General features: G+C 39.9%; 1 protein-coding gene across 8 annotated transcripts in view; it reads left to right on the plus strand.

The window, feature by feature from the left end:
• SOSTDC1 (sclerostin domain containing 1) overlaps positions 1-19,333 on the plus strand; it is a 71,427-nt gene that overhangs the window by 8,277 nt on the left and 43,817 nt on the right. Inside the window, exon 1 of one of the 8 annotated variants that reach the window (XM_058446756.1) lies at positions 7,779-7,788. The exons of the other annotated variants lie outside the window; for them this stretch is intronic. The gene's annotated coding sequence lies outside the window, so the exon portion shown is untranslated. Of the gene's footprint in view, positions 1-7,778; positions 7,789-19,333 lie in introns of those variants that run through there. 8 annotated transcript variants of the gene reach the window in all.

Genomic DNA, 19,333 nt, shown 5'->3' on the forward strand with positions numbered 1-19,333 from the left:
CAGCCACTTCTAACTCGTCCATATGCACCTCATCTCTTTCAGAATTTGCACACAATCTTCCAAATACCTACCTGTATAGGAACAGAAAGTGGTTCAGATTTGTAAACATTCCTACACTGTCTGGAAAAGCTAGATGCCACTAGACACAACTTCAGCTTAACTAAAATGATAATAATAATAATTTTCAATTCCAAACCAGTACAGCTTCAATGTGATTTCACCTTTCCTCCCAAGAATAATGGGTCCCCATGTCTAAGCTCTGTCCATCCTCACAAACAGCCACCATTTGCTTATCCCTTGGGTCTAGGTGAACACATGCCCATCATTTCAGGGTAGGGTAAGATCTCCAGTAGGCACTCCTTCTTCTCCAATGAAGAGGGCCAGAGCAGCCCTTCTAAATCATGGACAAGGACAGAAGCCTCTAGCCTGAAATTAGAGATGGAACAGAATGGAAAAGTCAGATAACTTATAGAAGTTAACTTCCGTTATGCCAGAAGCCGCTGAAATTACTAACCCTTTCCTCACTTCACTTAATTTAGACTTGGTGATAATTATTGACAATTATTCTCTGCCTAAACTGACAGAAGTCTTGTGAATGTTAGCAGGAATGCCGCATATTATCACACATATGAGATAACAGTCAGGCATTTGAAGCATAAATACTCTAGAAATATATAGATACATGCATGCATAAACATACGTGTGTGTGCACACACGTGCATGTGTGTGTATTTAAACGTGAGTGTATGTGTGAGTAGATACACATATACATGATCATATACATGTACATGCATACATGCATGCATGTGCACGTGTGCACAACCTCAACAATGCCCTCAGTAATCTCTGCCTCCTGATTTTCACATTCCTGTGTGATCCCTTTTTCTTGCATGTGGGCTGGATTCTGTTCACATCTAATGGACAGAATACAAAGGATAGGATATAACTTGTGAGATTAGGTGGTAAAAAGACTGTGGTTTCTATCTTGAGCCCCTTCTCTCTTGCTCTCTAGCCCATTCTGAGGAAAACCAGTGGCCATGTTTTAAGCTGACCTACAGGGAGACCCACATGGCAAGGTATTGAAGTCTCTGGCCAACAGCCAGAGAGGGCTTGTGGCTTGTCAATAGCTAGATGAGGCAGCTTGGAAGTGGATCTCCCCAAGGGGAACCTTGAGATAACCACAGTATTGCGCTGGATTGTAGCCTGGTGGGGGACTGACTGGAGGCACCCAGCCAAGCAACCCCCAAAGTCCTGACATTCAGAAAGGAGGATAATAAATACTGGTTGTTTTCAGCAGCTATGTTTTGAGATAATTGGCTATGTAGACATCTATGTTGTATATTATTAGTTATTATATATATATGCTATGTAAATTGAAATTACAAATATACATAAGACCCAAAAAAGACATCTCTCTGGTCAAACTCAGCTTTTCTTAAAATAATCCTTATCCTTGCCAGTCTGTGCAGGAAAAATTTGACAAAATTTCTTACCCAACACTTTCTGGGTTACTATTTAAATCTAGAAGGACAGATTTACTCTTGGAATGTCATCTCCATGCAGCCTCCTGTTCAAACATAAAAATAAATAATTTTTTTGACATAAGAGATAATTTAGCAAATATTTTTAATGTTAAATAATCTAAGTTGAATGTTGACTTAAAAAAATCATTTGCCGGAATGTATACTATTACCAAGTCAATAAATATTTTTCTCAAAATAATAGATGCTGGAAAGGTTGTGGAGAAAAAGGAACACTTACACACTGTTGATGGGAGTGTAAATTAGTTCAACCATTGTGGAAGACAGGGTGGTGATTCCTCAAACAGCTAAAAACAGAACTACTATTTGACCCAGCTATCCCATTACTGCGTATATACCCAGAGAAATAGAAAACATTCTACCATAAAGACACACGCATGTGAATGTTCATTGCAGCACAATTCACAATAGCAAACACATGGAATCAACCTAAATGCCATTCAAAGATAGACTAGATAAAGAAAATGTGGTATGTATATACCATGGAATACTATGCAGCCATAAAAAAGAAAGAGATCATGTCTTTTTTTCAGAACATGGATGGAGCTGGAAGCCATTATTCTTAGCAAACTAACACAGGAACAGAAAATCAAATAATGCATGTTCTCACTTATAAATGGGAGCTAAATGATGAGAACTCATGAACACAAAGATGGGAACAACAGACACTGGGGCCTACTGCAGGATGGAGAGTAGGAGGAGGGAGAGGAGCAGAAAAAAATAACTCTTGGGTACTAGGCTTTGTACCTGGGTGATGAAATAATCTGTACAACAAACCCCCATGACATGAGTTTACCTATATAACAAAGCTGCACTAAAAGTTAAAACAATAAAATATTTTTCTTACCTGTTTATGAAAAGCTTTGCAAATGTGCTACATACTTAAAAAACATGGGGACAGTGTAAAGCACAATCATTACATGAAATATATTAATTTTTCTTGAGGTCACACAGCTAGTCAGGCTATCTCCAGATATTCCCTCCTTAATGATTCCTCACAGGACTTTATTACTTTCTTTCTGGATTATCTTTAATTTTTTTTTACTTTCAATAGTTTTTTGGGTACAAGTGGTTTTTGGTTCCATGGGTGAATTGTATAGCGGTGAAGTCTGAGATTTTAGTGCACCTGTCACCCAAGTAGTATACATCGTACTCAATATGTACTTTTTTTTATCCCATCCTCTCCCTTCTGAATCTCCAAAGTTCATTATATCACTCTGTATGCCTTTGTGTACCCATAGCTTAGCTCCCACTTATAAATGAGAACATATGCTATTTGGTTTTCCATTCCTGAGTTAGTTCACTTAGAATAATGACCTTCAGCTTCATCCAGGTTGCTGTGAAATACATCATTTCGTTCTTTTTTTTATGGCTGAGTAGTATTTCATGGTGTGTATATACCACATTTTCTTATCCACTCATTGGTCAATGGGCACTTAGGTTGGTTTCATATCTTTGCAATTATGAACTGTGCTGCAATAAACATACACGTGCAGATGTCTTATTGATATGACTCCTTTTCCTTTGCATAGATACCCAGCAGTGGGATTTGCTGGGTTGAATGGTAGATCTACTTTTAGTAGTAGATTATCTTGACTTGGGGGTAGCTTATTTTCTGGAGCTCATTGCCTTTTTGTTCCTGTTCCAGTTTCCTTTTTCAAAATCTTTGCAAATCAATCGTATTTTGCTACTTTTCTTTAGTTCCCTAAAAGCCATGGCTTCTAGATTTTCTATCAGCATATACTCTCACCAGAAGTTGAACCACTACAGATAGAAAAAGAAAGTTCCATTAACAATGTTTTTAACCAATGTAATATTTAAAGCTTTCCAATATAAGTATTTTTAGAGTTTATATTTTTCAAAGTCAGAACAATGATTCTTCCTGTTTTGTCTCATAGAATAGATTGTCATGGGATAAACAGTGGTCCTCAGCTTCAATTTTTCCAAATAAATAAGTAGAACATGGTCTTGGGATTATACTACTAAAGGTTAATTTTCTTAAAAAGAAAAAAGAAAGATTTTCATCTTCCAGAGTTTTATTTTAGTACTCAGACTGAGGTAGAAACGGGAGCACGAGGTTTCACATTAGGATGACTCGGGTTGTCCTCCTTTAGGCTTGAAGTGCACCCACCCACACTTCTGTGAGAGATACTGTTTTGAACACATAGACTGGATTGGCTGGGTTGTTTAGAACTGAGGATCCCAAAAAGAAAAAAAGAGTCTTGGAAAGAACTACTAGCTTTGTCATGAATGTTCGCCCCATCACTCACGTGAGTCCACAGGGAAGTTTTCCTCACTTAGGGTTCTGTCTATCGTTTCCTGTCTGAGTGTTATTAATTTGTTCTGAGTTATTTTGACTCATTTTGATTATTCTGATAAATGAATTATTTGACTCATTTACTTGGTTATTTTGTCATTTAACCAAGTAAGGGTAATGCGGTTTTTCCTAAAAAAAAAAAAAAAAGGGATATTATCTGTGAACACATGGGTTTCACTATCTATTAACATATGGGTTTCTCTGATTCTTTTTAACTTAAGCATTTGAAGATACTGGGATTTTCTTCTCCATACTCTCATAATTTTTAAGATAAATTTCAGAAAGAAGAATCAGCTTGGAAGTCATTTTCCTTGATGTCCTGGAATCGTTTTGCAGCTGATCTCTGTTAGCAGTGGCATTCAGGATTCTTGGTAGCAGAGTCTTTGTTGCTCTCATCTGCAAGCTACAGTGGCAGGAAGAGACTCCCAAACCAGTTGCAGGAAGCCTGGGTCACCATGTGTGGCCAGACATGGGCCATCAAGTGATCTAAAGTGTTCTAACTGTATGAAGAAACTGTTTTAGATAACCTAGCACCCTTCATTTATTATTGATTTAGCCAGGCAGGCAGTAAAATGGACTGAGTTCCTACCATCAACCACATACTCTGCCAGGCACTGGGGGATGTGAATAAGACAATTTCTAAGGAATGACCATTAGGAAGCAAATAGCCTGAGTACCCATAGCTTTAAACCTACCTTAATTATATTTGGTCTGTTTGATATAGACTGGCAATCAAATGGATTATTAAAGATGTTACTCTTATTTCCTTAGAGCCTGAAGTGTTTCAATTGCCTTCATACATAATTCCAAACTGTCTTCCTTACCACATTAACTGTGTGCTCCTTGTGGCCTTTATTCCACTGCTACGTTCTTATTAATGATATTTTCATTACCACCTTTGCACACAAAGCAAATAGCAAAGTTCAATAATCATGTTAATTAGAGGTAGTACATGTTGGAAAGTAGTTCAAAAGAAATCTTTTTCATAAAAAATGCAAAGGTATTGAGAGACTTTAGCAGAGCAAGTTCAAGGCTTCTAAAGTTTTAGAAAATAATTTTTGTTTCATAAATTCATTTGTAGTTATAACAAAGAAAGAAAATCTGTTTTCACACTTGCCAAGAACTTGGCAATTTTCCATAAATTTGGATAGGCGAGATAGATTAGCAGCGAATGCAGGCTCTATCCAATTATTTACCATTTATCTATTGTTCTGAATAATTCAGGAAGAAGTAGAAATAAAGTTGAAGGCCACCAGATGACCTACAACTTGTGTAGGTGATGACTGTGGGTGGCTTTTGTTGGAATGCACTATTAAAAGTGGGCAGAGGGATAAGGAAAGAGAGTGAGAGACAGAGAATAGAACAAAAATGAAGAGAAGGAGGAGAAAGAAGAAGAAAAAAGGAAAAGAAAAGAGGGATGTAGAGAACAGACAGAGTGAAGAAAAGAAATGAGAGAAGATAAGAGAAAGGATGAGAAGGGAAGGGAAGAGAAAGGAAGTTTAATATAGAGAAGCAGGTACGAGGGAAAGGAAGGAGAGAAAAAGAAGGGTGATTAGGAATTATGCTGCCTTTTGATCCCCCTTGTCTTTTGAAAAGAGAATGTCCTCTTTGGGGGCACTGTTTCATCCTCAATTCTGTGTCCCAGTTAGGCTGACAAACATAATTTGCTATACTCCTGGCATTAAGGGTAGGCATGCAAACTTTGCCAGTCTAAGCAGAATAATCCCCCCAGGTTTTTCAAATTGGAACTAAGGAGAAAGGAGCAGTCTATTATTTGCAGTGAAGCTCTGTGGCATAAGGCCTAAAATTAATATCATGTGTTGTTTTGACATGTGAAACAGAGAGGACCTCAAATGGCCTAACTGCAAGTTCCCCTTCCTGTGCTGCGCTTTTATTCTGTTGCCTATCCCTGAGTAGCAGGTTCTGCTCTCTGTCTGTATGAATTTACCTATTCTGGGCATTTTATATTAGTGTGATTATACAATATATGACCTTTTATGTCTATCTTCTTTTGTTTGACAGTATTTTTGAGGTTCACATACATTGTCACATGTATTGGTACTTCATTCCTTTTCATGACTGAATAATATTCCATTGTATGAGTATATCAGATTTTGTTAATCTGCTCATCAGTTGGTGGACATTTGGGTTGTTTCTACCTTTTGCCTATTATGAATAGTGCTGCTAAGTACATTTGTTTACAAGTCTTCATTTAAATACCTATTTCCATTCTTTTAGGCATATATCTAAGAAACTGTTGAGTTGTATGCTAATTTTATGTTTGGCTTTTTGAGGAGCCCCCAAACTCTTTTCTACAGTGATGGCAATGTTTTACACTCTCACCAGCAATGTATGAAGGTTCTAACTTCTCAGTTCCTCACCAACACTCATTGCAGTTTCAATTTGCAATTCTCTAGGGACTGATGATGTTGAGCATCTTTTCATTTGTTGGCCATTTACATATCTCCCTTGGAGAAATGTCTACTCAAGACCTTTACCCATTTTTTAGTTGAGTTCTTTTAGTGGTTGAGTTGAAAATGTGCTTTATGTATTCTCAATGGTAGACCCTTATCAGATATGTAACTTGCAAATACTTTCTTCCATTCTATGGGTTGCTTTACAACCTGATGATTTTGTACAGACTGTTTCTACTCTTTCTCTAATTAATACTAATTCGAATTTCTTCTATATGTATTGTTATTCAGTATTCATTCTTCTATCTTATCCATATAATGAGAGGATTTGTTAATGAACCAATAAGAATAGGAACTACATGGCCCACCTCCCAGTCACAGTTTCTTGTCTAAAGGTGGGGACTGAAGTGGACCATAAAACTTGAGTCACAACTCTTGGTCAACCACACAAACTAGGCCGTTTAAAATCCTTCCCTAGAATGTTTCCATTGTCTTATCATTAAGCATGGGTCTTTCAGGTTCAGTAGTGCCCAAGCCTAGAAGCTGCCATCAGCCATGCATCTTCCAGCATAGAAGGTGGATGGACAGTAGAAGAAAACTAAACTAATGCAGACAGCCAGAGACGATCAATTCTAATAGTATTTGAGTCTTTTGTTCTAGTTAGCTCCACACCTGTGTTTACTGTAGTTTAGTTATGCAAGTCAATATACTACCCTTTGGGTTTAAGCTGGTTTGTGTTAGATTTTTCTACTTTAAATCGAGAGTCTGACCAAGTTAGTGATGCGGTAACATTATCTTGTGGAAGTAGCTTGCAATATCATTGCATTTTCAAATTTACATGTCATTTCTTGGGTCTACATTCTGCCCATATTGATTCTAATTTTTGTGGTAATACTTGCCCAGAGCTTGCATCTTTTGACCTTTTCCATCATATTAAGGACTAATAGAAAAATTGAAGTTATTTCTGGTGGATTTTTTTTTCCTCGTTCTCTTTTTTTAAAAATTTTCATTAAAATTGTTGGACAGCTGCCAAAAACTTGAAGAACAGCTGCATTTTGTGAATTAATTGAATGTCATAACCCTGTTTTCAGTTTCTATCAGTAACTGGAATGATATAAAAAGGCCATTTATTGAAAAGAATGTGTTGTATAATTTAATGTATGCTAGCTGTAGGTGGTCTAAAAATATTTTACTGCATTCCTACTTTTACTCATAAACTTTTAACATACTGTCACTAAAGTGTGAATACCATTAGACAAAAGGAAGTCAACTAAGACCTTTATATGGCATTATTTTAAATAATCCTTTCTGTGTTTTCTAAGTCAGATTGTATAGTTAGCTAATCCATTTACCTATTGTAATATTAGGTGGTGAAAAATATCATGCATCCTGTCTTTGCTGTAATTACATACATTCCTTTTCAATTTCCTTTTGTTGATTTTTGTTATATTTTGTATCACAGCTTTAGTAACTAGGATGTCTCTTGGGGGAAGAAAATCCCTTATTTCCGATCTTTGTCATTTACAAATTAATGGCTCAAAGAATTACATGTGCACTTCCCTAATTGTTTGTCTTGGTGTGGCCCACAATGAAAATTATTTCCACTAATCAACTTTATGCTGTTCTCTGACATAATCTCTTGGTATTTTTATGTTTTCTCTAAAAGTTCAAGAATTGTCTGTCGGAAGTCCTTTGACAAGAAAATTTACCAAGAACATTATTAGACTGGTAAACTTGACAGTTTCTTTGCTAAGAAATTCTAGCTTCCCTAGCTTAAATTCTTCTTACCCTACAGCTATTTTTTTAAATCTTGCCTCATTTTTTCATGTATTAGTCTTATTTGAACAAACTTCTTTTTATTAACTTCATTTTGTTACTTATATATGGATCACACCTAAACTATATAGCTATGGTAGTAATAAGTTTATGCTTTGTATTAATTATGGACATTTAAGAAACTTCATTGGCCTGGCTCATGCCTGTAATCCCAGTGCTTTGGGAGGCTGAGGTGGGTAGATCACAAGGTCAGGAATTTGAGACCAGCCTAGCCAACATAGTGAAACCCCGTCTCTACTAAAAATATGAAAAAAAAAAAAAATTAGCTGGGTGTGGTGGCCCACCCCTGTAATCCTAGCTACTTGGGAGGCTGAGGCAGGAGAATCGCTTGAACCCAAGAGGCGGAGGTTGCAGTGAGCCAAGATCGTGCCACTGCACACCAGCCCAGGCAACAGTGCAAGACTCTGTCTCAAAAAAATAAATAAACAAAAATAAAGAAACTTCCTTTAAGCCAGGTTTGGTGGCTCACACGTATAATCTCAGCACTTTGGGAGGTTGAGGTGGGTGGATCACCTGAGGTCAGGAGTTTGAGACCACCCTGACCAATATGGTGAGACCCCATCTCTACTAAAAATAAATAAATAAATAAATAAAAAATTAGCCAGGCCTGGTGGGAGGTGCCTGTAGTCCCAGTTACTAGAGAGGCTGAGACAAGACAATTGCTTGAACCTGGGAGGCGGAGGTTGCAGTGAGCCAAGATCATTCCACTGCACTCCAGTCTGAGTGACAGAGCAAGACTCCTTTGAAAAAAAAAAAAAGAAAAAGAAACTTTATTTAACTGGTGGAATGACCCTGAGGCTCTTGTCTGTAGTCCCATATGAGACCCAATGGGAAATCATAAAGCTGGGCTATGGATTTCTACCGGTTAACAGGAAGCTTCCAAGCTCCGATTTCTACACTGTGTATCTATAAATAATCCTACCTGTTGTTCCCAATAACCCAGAATATAAGTCTCTCCTATTTACCATGTGCGGAGCTGCTAGCAGACTCACTGGCAATGATATGCGCTAACTTTGTAGTAAAGGTATTGTTACCAGTTCAAATGTTTTTATTACAATATCAGAACACCAAGATTGCTTGTTTAAATAATAAAGGAGTGTCTTGCCTCCATTAGCAAGTAGTTTAAAGAGAGAGCAGTTTTAGGTTCTGTACAATCAGGGCCAAAGCTCTAAATCTCTGCTATTAACAGTTTTAAATCCTACACTCTTCTAAGTTGGCTTTCTTTTCAGGTTGCCTTTCCCCATCACAGCATAGCCGTAACAGTTCCAGGATTCACATACTGACATGTCACTCTTGAGAGAAAGTAGAGGGACTACATTCCATGGTCACCTTCTTAGGAGAGTCTGGGCTGTTATAACCAAATACCATAAACCTCATGGATTATAAACAATAGAATTTTATTTCCCACAGTTTTGGAAGCTGGAAGTCCGAGATGAGGGTGCCAACGTGATTGGATTCTTGCGAGGATCCTCTTGTGGGTTGCAGATGGCCACCTTCTTGTTGGATCCTCACATGGTGGAGAACAGAGAGAGTGCTCTCATGTTTCTTCTGAGAACCCTGACAAGTTAAGACAGGTCTCAGTTAATTTAGAAAGTTTATTTTGCCAACATTGAGGATGAGCCCGTGACACAGCCTCAGGAAGTCCTGATGGCATGAGCCCATGGTAGTCAGGGCACAGCTTGGTTTCATACATTTATGGAGACATGAGACATCAATCGATATACGTAAGAAGTACATTGGTTTGGTCTGGAAAGGCGGGACAACTTGAAGCAAAGGCAGGAAGTCTCGAAGACCAGAGGGAGCTTCCATGTCACAGATAGGTGATACACAAATGCCTACATTCTTTTGAGTTTCTGATGAGCCTTTCCAAAGGAGGCAAATCAGATAAGCATCTATCTCAGTGAGCAGAGGAATGTCTTTGAATAGAATGGGAGGCAGGTTTACCCTAAGCAGTTCCCAGCTTGAGTTTTCCTTAGTGATTTTGGGGGCCCAAGATATTTTCCTTTCACACTTCTTTTTTTTTTTTTTTTTTTGAGACAGAGTCTCGCTCTGTCGCCCAGGCTGGAGTTCAGTGGCGCAATCTCGGCTCACTGCAAGCTCTGCCTCCCGGGTTCACGCCATTCTCCTGCCTCAGCCTCTCCGAGTAGCTGGGACTAAAGGCGCCCGCCACCACGCCCGGCTAGTTTTTTGTATTTTTAGTAGAGACGGGGTTTCACCGTGGTCTCGATCTCCTGACCTCGTGATTTGCCCGCCTCGGCCTCCCAAAGTGCTGGGATTACAAGCGTGAGCCACCGCGCCCGGCCACACTTCTTGTAAGAGCACTAATCACATGCATAAAGGCTCCACCCTCATGACCTAATTATCTTCCATAGGCCCCACTTCCTAATGCCATTGTGTTGGGAGTTAGGATTTCAACATATGCATTTTGGGGGGACACAAATATCCGGCTCATCACAACTACCTAGAGCATGGAGTAATTTGTGCCCACAATGGTTAGCTATCCCTTTTCCCACACCCAGCACAGACCCTGCTTAGTGGTCATCACAGTGCCATTGAGGTGTGTTCACCCAACTCTAAAGGGATGTTTGAAATCAGATGACAGCATTATACTTTATTATTATTTTTAATTAATTAAGGCATGGTGTCTCACCCTTGTGATCCCAGCACTTTGTAGGGCTGAGGGTATCCCCTTCCCATGGATACCCTCCTTACTTTTCTTGGGCTCAAACTTTTTACAACAATCCTGCCCCTGCATGAATACCCACACCCATCTCTCCCTGTGCCTGCTTAGCTTGCATTGCCAAGACACTCCCTTCTTGGTCTATACCCCTTCCTCACCCTGCTCTGGCTATGATACACCATGCCAGTTTCCTCTGCCAAGCTGATGCTCCCCTCATTCAGGTGGAGTCTGACGGTCCACACCTGTGTGCCTGGACCTCCCTCCTCACCCTGCTATACCCACCGGGATGCCCTCCTTCCACGTGAATGTTCTCCTCACCTGGCTTGAACTCTGACACTGCACCTGTGCTCCTACTCACTTCTACTCACAGGGTTGCTCCCTGCAACATGCTGAGGCCCTGAATCCCCAATGTGGACACACTGCACAGACATTGTCTTCACTCAGCTTAGGCTCTAACATCTGTTCCCTTTTTCATGCCACTGAGACAGACCACTCACCCAGCAAGTCTGTTTCATCAAGAGTTAAAACCTTGCTCAGACGTGATTTTTGTAGGAGTCTATTTAAAGAAGCAAGTTGATACAGCAAATAGCTATGTACAAAGTAAAGACAACGACAACAATAAAAACCTATGAGATTTTTCCACTCACAGCGAATATAATGGGGTTGTCAGAATAGAAAGCTGTAATGCTGCATGCAGACTCTTGCTATAGTACCTAATACAGCTAATAAATTGTGTGGTTTTCATAAATAAATGTGTGTAGCTATTGCCCCCTTCCATCTTCCATCAGAAGTTTCCGAAGTTACAATTGTCATTTTAACCTTTATAACTGTAGTGATACTTACCAATTGGAAAACATAAAAAATAAGAATCTGGCTGTGTTCTGCCAAAGATGAACTTGAAACAGAATAGTTACCTTTTTTAGAGTTAATGTCATGATCCATCTGAGAAGTCCCTATAATAATTGCATTGTTCTTGCCACCAGAAGGCCACTTAAAGTGGCAATAGACCTTTCTTTTTTTTTTTTTTTTTTTTTTTTTGAGCCAGAGTCTCGCTCTGTCGCCCAGGCTGGAGAGCAGTGGTGCAATCTTGGCTCACTGCAAGCTCCGCCTCCCGGGTTCACGCCATTCTCCTGCCTCAGCCTCTCCGAGTAGCTGGGATACAGGCGCCAGCCACCACGCCTGGCTAATTTTTTTGTATTTTTAGTAGAGACAGGGTTTCACCGTGGTCTCGATCTCCTGACCTCGTGATCCGTCCGCCTCGGCCTCCCAAAGTGCTGGGATTACAAGCATGAGCCACTGCGCCCGGCGGCAATAGACCTTTCTATCATGTATTATCTGCAAGATTTCCACCCTAGACTTATTTTACAGATGAGGAAACTGAAGGACAGAGAGTTAAGAAACTGGTCGAGGGTCACACAACTAGTAAGAGAGACAGGCATTTACCCCCCCCCATTTGGCCTGGCTTCCATGCTTTTATCCTCCATACTGTGTGCTGACCCTGGGTAAAAAAACAGAAACAGAAAACCTTATTACAGGATTATCTGTAACAGGAGAAAACCAGGAGAAACTAACCATAGATGAGAAAGATTAATAATTCATCCTGTGGAATTTAACAGTCACTCTGTGCCTACCTGTCCACCCCAGGTAAATCCTGGGCAGAGCCCAAGTGCATGGAGGGTCCTCACTAGAAGGAAAAGCTCTAAGGGGTCCAAGAGACCCAAGGGTCCCTTTTGGAGCTTCTTTTGGGGATTGACCAGCCCTCAGGCATGAATGGTCTACTCGGAACATCCTGACCTGGTTTCTGTTTAATTCCCTTCAGGGAAGTTGAAGGAAACTCCATCATGAGCTTGGAAGGTGGCTGTTTCTGGGATGTAGAAATGAGACAGCAGGAATGAGGCTCAGCTCTTGGTTTGGGGGGATGAGTGGCCAGGGCTAATGTGCCAGCCTTCTGCCTTTGAGTCTTGCACATGCAACTTTATTTAAGAAGCTATGTTTTCTTTATGACCACAAGGGGTGACCAACATCCAGAATGCAGAGCCTCCTAGGCAAGGCCACAAAACTAGAACTATTCCTGTGGTGATGGCTGCTTCTTTTTTTTCTATACCAGTCACCATATGATGTCACTTGTCATCCTGTCCGTAACATTGGGCTTCCTTGCTGGATTCAAACCACACAATGGCCAGATCCTGCCCTTGTGCAGCTCAGACTCTGGGCTCAAGGTTGGGGGAAGACTCAGTTCGAACTCCAAGGGCACATCTCTTTAACTGGTCACAAGGTCTAGCAGGTAGTTGGGAGGGTCCCGGGGCCTGGTGAAGGGGGAAGGACCTCATGCCTAGAGTCCCCATCGCTACACTCTGAGGGTGGCCCCAGGGTAGGAGAGAATACTGGGCTTCGTCTCCTCTTCCATGGTGGCATGGTGATTATCCCCATCTGGTTTTATTTCTTCACAAAATCACCACCAGGTTTCAATGGTCTTGAGAATTTGTCTAGCCGAATATGGCTATTTAGCAAATGTCAAAGACTTTTTGGGTAAGATTTGGTGACCTATGGAAGTTAGGACTTTGATGAAATTAAAATAAAAAATTTTCATAAGGAATATAGTCCCACTGGAATTTTGACCAGGATTGCATTCAATGTATAGATTTAAGGAAAACTCATGTCAACGTAAATGATTAAGACTTCCCATCCAGGTACAGGAGCACAAAATGTTGCTCTATCTATTGCGATTCTATCTAACAAGGCAAGTCCATCTTCTTTGTACCTCCCCCAAATTTCTTTTTAAATTTCAAGGCTGACTTGGCTACTTGTGGTTAAAATGAAAGAATTTATACTTAATCTGAATTAGGATAAGACTCCTGGAGTGATTTGAGGAAGTGGTGACAGCATCATTTGAATGTAGTTGGTAAATCGTTTAGCTATAAAAATGTCTTGCTTGGTGTTTTTTTAAAATTTGAATTTTTATGTGTACATAATAGGTGTATCTATTTATAGGGTACAAGAGATGTTTTGATACAGGTATGCAATGCGTAATAATCACATCATGGAAGATGGGGTATCCATCCCCTCAAGCATTTGTCCTTTGTGTTACAAACAATCCAATTATACTCTTTTAGTTATTTTTATTTATTTTATTCTATTATTTTTATTTTATTTATTTTAGACAGAGTCTTGCTCTATCTGGGCTATATATGGTGCGATTTTGACTCACTGCAACCTCTGCCTCCCAGTTCAAGTGATTCTCCTGCCTCAGCCTCCCAAGTAGCTGGGATTACAGGCACCTGCCACCACACCCAGCTAATTTTTTATATTTTTAGCAGAGACAGGGTTTCACCATTTTGGCCAGGCTGGTCTTGAACTCCTGACCTCAGGTAATCTACTGCCTTGGCCTCCCAAAGTGCTGGGATTACAGGCGTAAGCCATTGTACCTGGCCTTTTAGTTATTTTTAAATGTATAATTAAATTATTATTCACTGTAGTCACCCTGTTGTGCTATCAAATATTAGGTTTTATTCATTCATTCTATTTTTTGGTACCCATTAACCTTCCCCACCTCTCCCTCCCTCCCCCAACAACTACGCTTCCCAGCCTCTAGTACCATCTTCCTACTCTCTGTCTCCATGGGTTGAATTGTTTTGATTTTTAGATCCTACAAATAAGTGAGAAAATGTGACATTTGTCTTTCTGTGTTTAGCTTCTTTCACTTAACATAATGGCCTCTAGTTCCATCTGTGTTGTTGCAAATGCCTGAATCTCATTCTTTTTTATGGCTGAATAGTACTCCATTACGTATAAGTACCACATTTCCTTTATCTATTCATCTGCTGATGGACACTTATGTTGCTTCCAAATCTTGGCTATTTGAACAGTGCTGCAACAAACATGGGAGTGCATATATTTCTTCAATATATTGGTTTCCTTTCTTTTGGGTATATGTCTAGCAATGGGATTGCTGGGTCATGTGGTAGCTCAATTTTTGGTTTTTTGAGGAACCTGGAAACTGTTCTCCATAGTTATTGTACTAATTTACATTCCCACCAAAAGGGTACAAGTGTTCCCTTCTCTCCACATCCTCGCCAGCATTTATTATTGCCTGACTTTTGGATAAAAGTCATTTTAACTGGGATGTGATGATATCTCATTGTAGTTTTAATTTGCATTGCTGTCACGATCAATGATGATGAGTACCTTTTCATATGCCTGTTTGCCATTTGTACGTCTTCTTTTGGAAAATGTGTATTCAAATCTTTTGCCCATTTTAAAATCGGATTATTAGATTTTTTCCCTATACAGTTGTTTGAGCTCCTTGTATATTCTGGTTATTAATACCATGTCTGACAGGTAGTTTGCAAATATTTTCTCCCATTCTGTGGGTTGTATTTTCATTTTGTTGATTGTTTCCCTCGCTGTGCGGAAGCATTTTAACTTGATGTGATCCCATTTGTCCACTTTTGGTTTGGTTGCCTATGCTTATGGAGTATTGCTCAAGAAATCTTTGCCAAGCCGGTGTCCTGGAGAGTTTCCCCAATGTTTTCCTGTAGTAGTTTCACAGTTTGAGATCTTAGATTTAATTTTTTAATCATTTTGATTTGATTTTTGTATATGGGAACAGATAGGGGTCTAGTTTCATTCTTCTGCATGTGGATCTCAAGTTTTGCCAGCACCATTCATTGAAGAGACTGTTTCTTTCCCATTGTATGTTCTTGGAACCTTTGTTGAAAATGAGTTCACTGTAGGTGTGTGGATTTGTTTCTGGGCTCTCTGTTCTGTTCCACTGTTACATGGTTATTTTTAACGTAATGAATAGTAAGTACTCTATTAATACTTTTTAATATTAATATTAATAGTAATCATTCTGATAAATGATAACATTACGCCTAGCTCTTTTCTTTTTGTCTATGCTTACTTTTCACAAGTTTATTTACCCTAAAATATTTGTTTGAACTCTCCTAGGTTAAGCCATAGACATATATAAGTTAAAAAATTATTGCCCTCATGAAGATTACATTTTAGTGGGTAAAAAAAAGTTATACAACATGCTATATCTTTATCCATAGATGTTTCCATAAACAGCAAGAAAAACAAAAAGCTGACTTTTTCTCAGTGAAGCATGGTACCATTCAAGCTGCTTGCCATATTTCTGGTCCTTCTCACTTTCTGGCACGTAGTTAAGTTGCACTTCTTTGACTCCTTCTGGTTGAGTGGGACCAGGTGATTAGTTGTCACCAGTGAGTTGTAAATAGAAGTAAGTTGGGGCACTTCTGAGCTGGAGCATTTAAATGCCAGTGCAAGACCCTCCAGGACATTTTTATTGCTGTGACATGAAGCTGGACCGCACTGGAGATGGTGGCTGCTTCATCAGGCTGGGCTCCTGAGTTACTACTGGAAAAAGAGGCCCCTTCCACCTTACCTACTCCCAATGGGCGTGGTCTGTGACTGTGACATTTTGTAGTTTGGCTCCTCTGAAATTTTGTGGGGGAGGCATCATTTGTTACTGCAACATGCTTCATTTTCTTTCCTTCCTTTTATTTTTTTTTTTTTTGAGACGGAGTCTCGCTCTTGTTATCCAGGCTGGAGTGCAGTGGTGTGATCTCAGCTCACTGCAACCTCCACCTCCCAGGTTCAAGCTTCTCCTGCCTCAGCCTCCTGAGTAGCTGGGATTACAGGTGCCCACCACCACACCAGGCTAATTTTTTACTTTTAGTAGAGATGGGGTTTCACCATGTTGGTCAGGCTGGTCTCGAACTCCCGACCTCAGGTGATCCTCCCGCCTCTGCCTCTCAAAGTGCTAGGATTACAGGTGTAAACCACCATGCCCAGCTGCTTCATTTTCTATTGTCAGTGGGAAAAATGGCATGGCTTGGGTATTGGAGTGAGCCTATGCTGACTGATATAACGTGCTTGAAAGAAAACAAAATAAACTACCTTTCTTTAGGACTTATGAACAGCCAGGTGCTAAATTATACTTGCACAGCACAAGTGGGCAGATGTGGCTTTGTGCAATATTCTTCGCACTAGAATTAATTGGAGCTATCTAGTACTTGTCTCTTCTTACCTTTTCTATTTCCTATTCCTGATCATTGGTCCCCATTTCACTGCTATAGTTCTTGTTCCTTCTCTATTCAATGCTTGACATCTTTTCTTCATGTACTTTGTGATACTCTAGAATTGGATCTGGCATTGACTTTCTGTTATGAACACCACATATTTCTGATTTCAGTCTTCCTATGCTCCTTTTCCACATTAAACCAACTGCAACATAAACATCTTCCTTGCATCCAAAATAGGTCATTCAGTCCAGATGGCTTGTTAATTTATTTGAAAAGTCTAAGGTAAGGCTACATTGTTTCAATGCATACTAATAGACTGGCTCTATCATTTTTAGCTTCATTATTTTATTAGTAAATGGCACCTTGGATACAATATAGCCCACTCCCTCTTCCTGATTTACATGAGCGGAGATCATTGATTGAAGTACCACTTAGGCAACCAGAGGTCTGAGGTACCGAAAAAATTACGGTAGCATTTTGTAATCTCTGCTGCACAATAAAGTTAGTGAGGAGCTTCAAAAGATCCCAAAGCCCAGGCATCACCACAGCCAGTTGCAATGCTATTGCTAAGGCCAGGACCTTGGCAACAGTATTTGTTAAAGTGTCATAGTGTACTCTTAGGAGAGGCAGTTGAGATTGAGAATGACTCTTAGATGTGAGTTCTGGGTCAGATGAAGGCAGGTAACCACAGTAACTAGCAGCAGTCAGACAGGAAGGAGAATGAAACCTAGGAGACAAAATTTCCCAGGTCTTCCCAGCAAGGACTAACCTACTACAAATCTCATTGTTGATATGCATCATACTTGGGCTTAGACCCCCTTGAAGACCACCAGGCCTCTATAATTTGTGTCAGCTTCTCCTTTTCTCTTCTGCTCTAGGCACAGCATTAAAGCTACTCCTAGGCTAGCAAATATTTAAAGTCAAAGCCAGGTAAATGGACTCATATTATAAAGTCCAGTAAGAAAGAAACAAAGATTGTGAAGACACTAGAATGGAGTGTCTGGGGTTGGGAACTAGAGCAGAGACAAGAGGCTTTTTCCCTCTTCCATTTTTTTGGAAGCACACACACAATGAAGCAAATAGGCTAGAAGGACCCAGCCCCTTTATTGGGGCAGAGCCATCTTCACACTGCTGGATGGTCCAAGCAGGGGAGAGATGGGAGATGGCATATGACATATTTTGATATAGAAACCAATACCTAAGCAAGTAATAAAAACAAATGTCTAACGAAGTGCTTCTACATTTTTTTTGAATAATAGATAATGATATATTACCATATACTTAGGCAAAGAATATTGTTCACTTCTGAGAAAAAAAATCCAAGCAGTTTAATATCTCATTAAAAAGGCACATCTTAGGGAGAAGGCAACTTGAGTTCACCTTGATGTTATACCTTGATATTATTCTTTCCAAGGTACATTGGGTGTTAGGTGTAAATGTGTTATACATTAAAGATGTACAAATACAAAGGGGCTCGGTAGGCTGGTTCAACACCCACTTTTGTACTTTCTTTGCTTTTCTCCCCGTAACTTCCCTTGTTTTTGCTCCCACCTTCTCTTTTCCCCCTCATTTTTTCCTTGCCTTCTGCATTTCCTAGGTTCCCTGCCTTCCCTTGGCTCTCCTACCACCACCAGATCAGCCCACCTGGCAGCTCTGACGCTAGGCCCTCTCCTTGATTCCACTTCATCGATACCACCTCTTCTTGCGACTTGTATCTGTTCTTCAATTTCCAATCTTTGTCTCTGTTAGGAGGCTTTCCCTAAACTGTGTGACCTCATTTCCCTGCTGTCTCCATAAGACCACCTGCGAAGCTTGAAGCTGCGGCCAGATTTCTCTGGGACTCCTTGCAGTGACCTACCCAGTGAAGCTTTGTTTAACCATTCGCAAGAAATGAGTCACTGAAGCCCTCCATGTTTGGGGAAAACTCCTGCTTGTCTAAGGAGGCCGACAGAGTAGCTGAATGCTATCTGAACTTGATGTCTACAAATCCCAATGGAGAGCTTCATTATTTCTTCTCCTTGATTTTCTAGCTTTAGATCTAATAGATCAGCTGCTTATTCTGTGTGCTCTAGCTGATGACAGACTCTGTCAAGAATCTGTCTGGGCCTGATTACCTTGATGCTTCATTTTCTATGTCTTGTCAGTGGGGAAAATGGCAAGGCTTTGGGCAAGGTATTTGGGTATTGATGGTAGCTCCTGCATTTATTTCCTTCTGCTTCTCACCCTTTGCTGATATGAGACCTCTTGCTTCTCTGTGTTCAGTCTGCCATTTTATCTATTCCCCCTTAAATGAAGATTCTCACCTTAATGTTAGGGTTTGAGTAGGATGGAGAAAGTACAGAACATCTCAGAATCTCTGGAGGTGCATAATAGTTTGGAAACTTTTCCATTATTATAATATTATTATATAGTATAAAAATGAACAAACAAGCAAATCTTTCTATTTTCTTTTTAAGTTATGCTCCAGTGACTTAATATTGGTTGACTGCAAAACTTTT

This window comes from Hylobates moloch, unplaced genomic scaffold, assembly GCF_009828535.3.
Source record: "Hylobates moloch isolate HMO894 unplaced genomic scaffold, HMol_V3 SCAFFOLD_1, whole genome shotgun sequence".
Classification (NCBI taxonomy): domain Eukaryota; kingdom Metazoa; phylum Chordata; class Mammalia; order Primates; family Hylobatidae; genus Hylobates; species Hylobates moloch.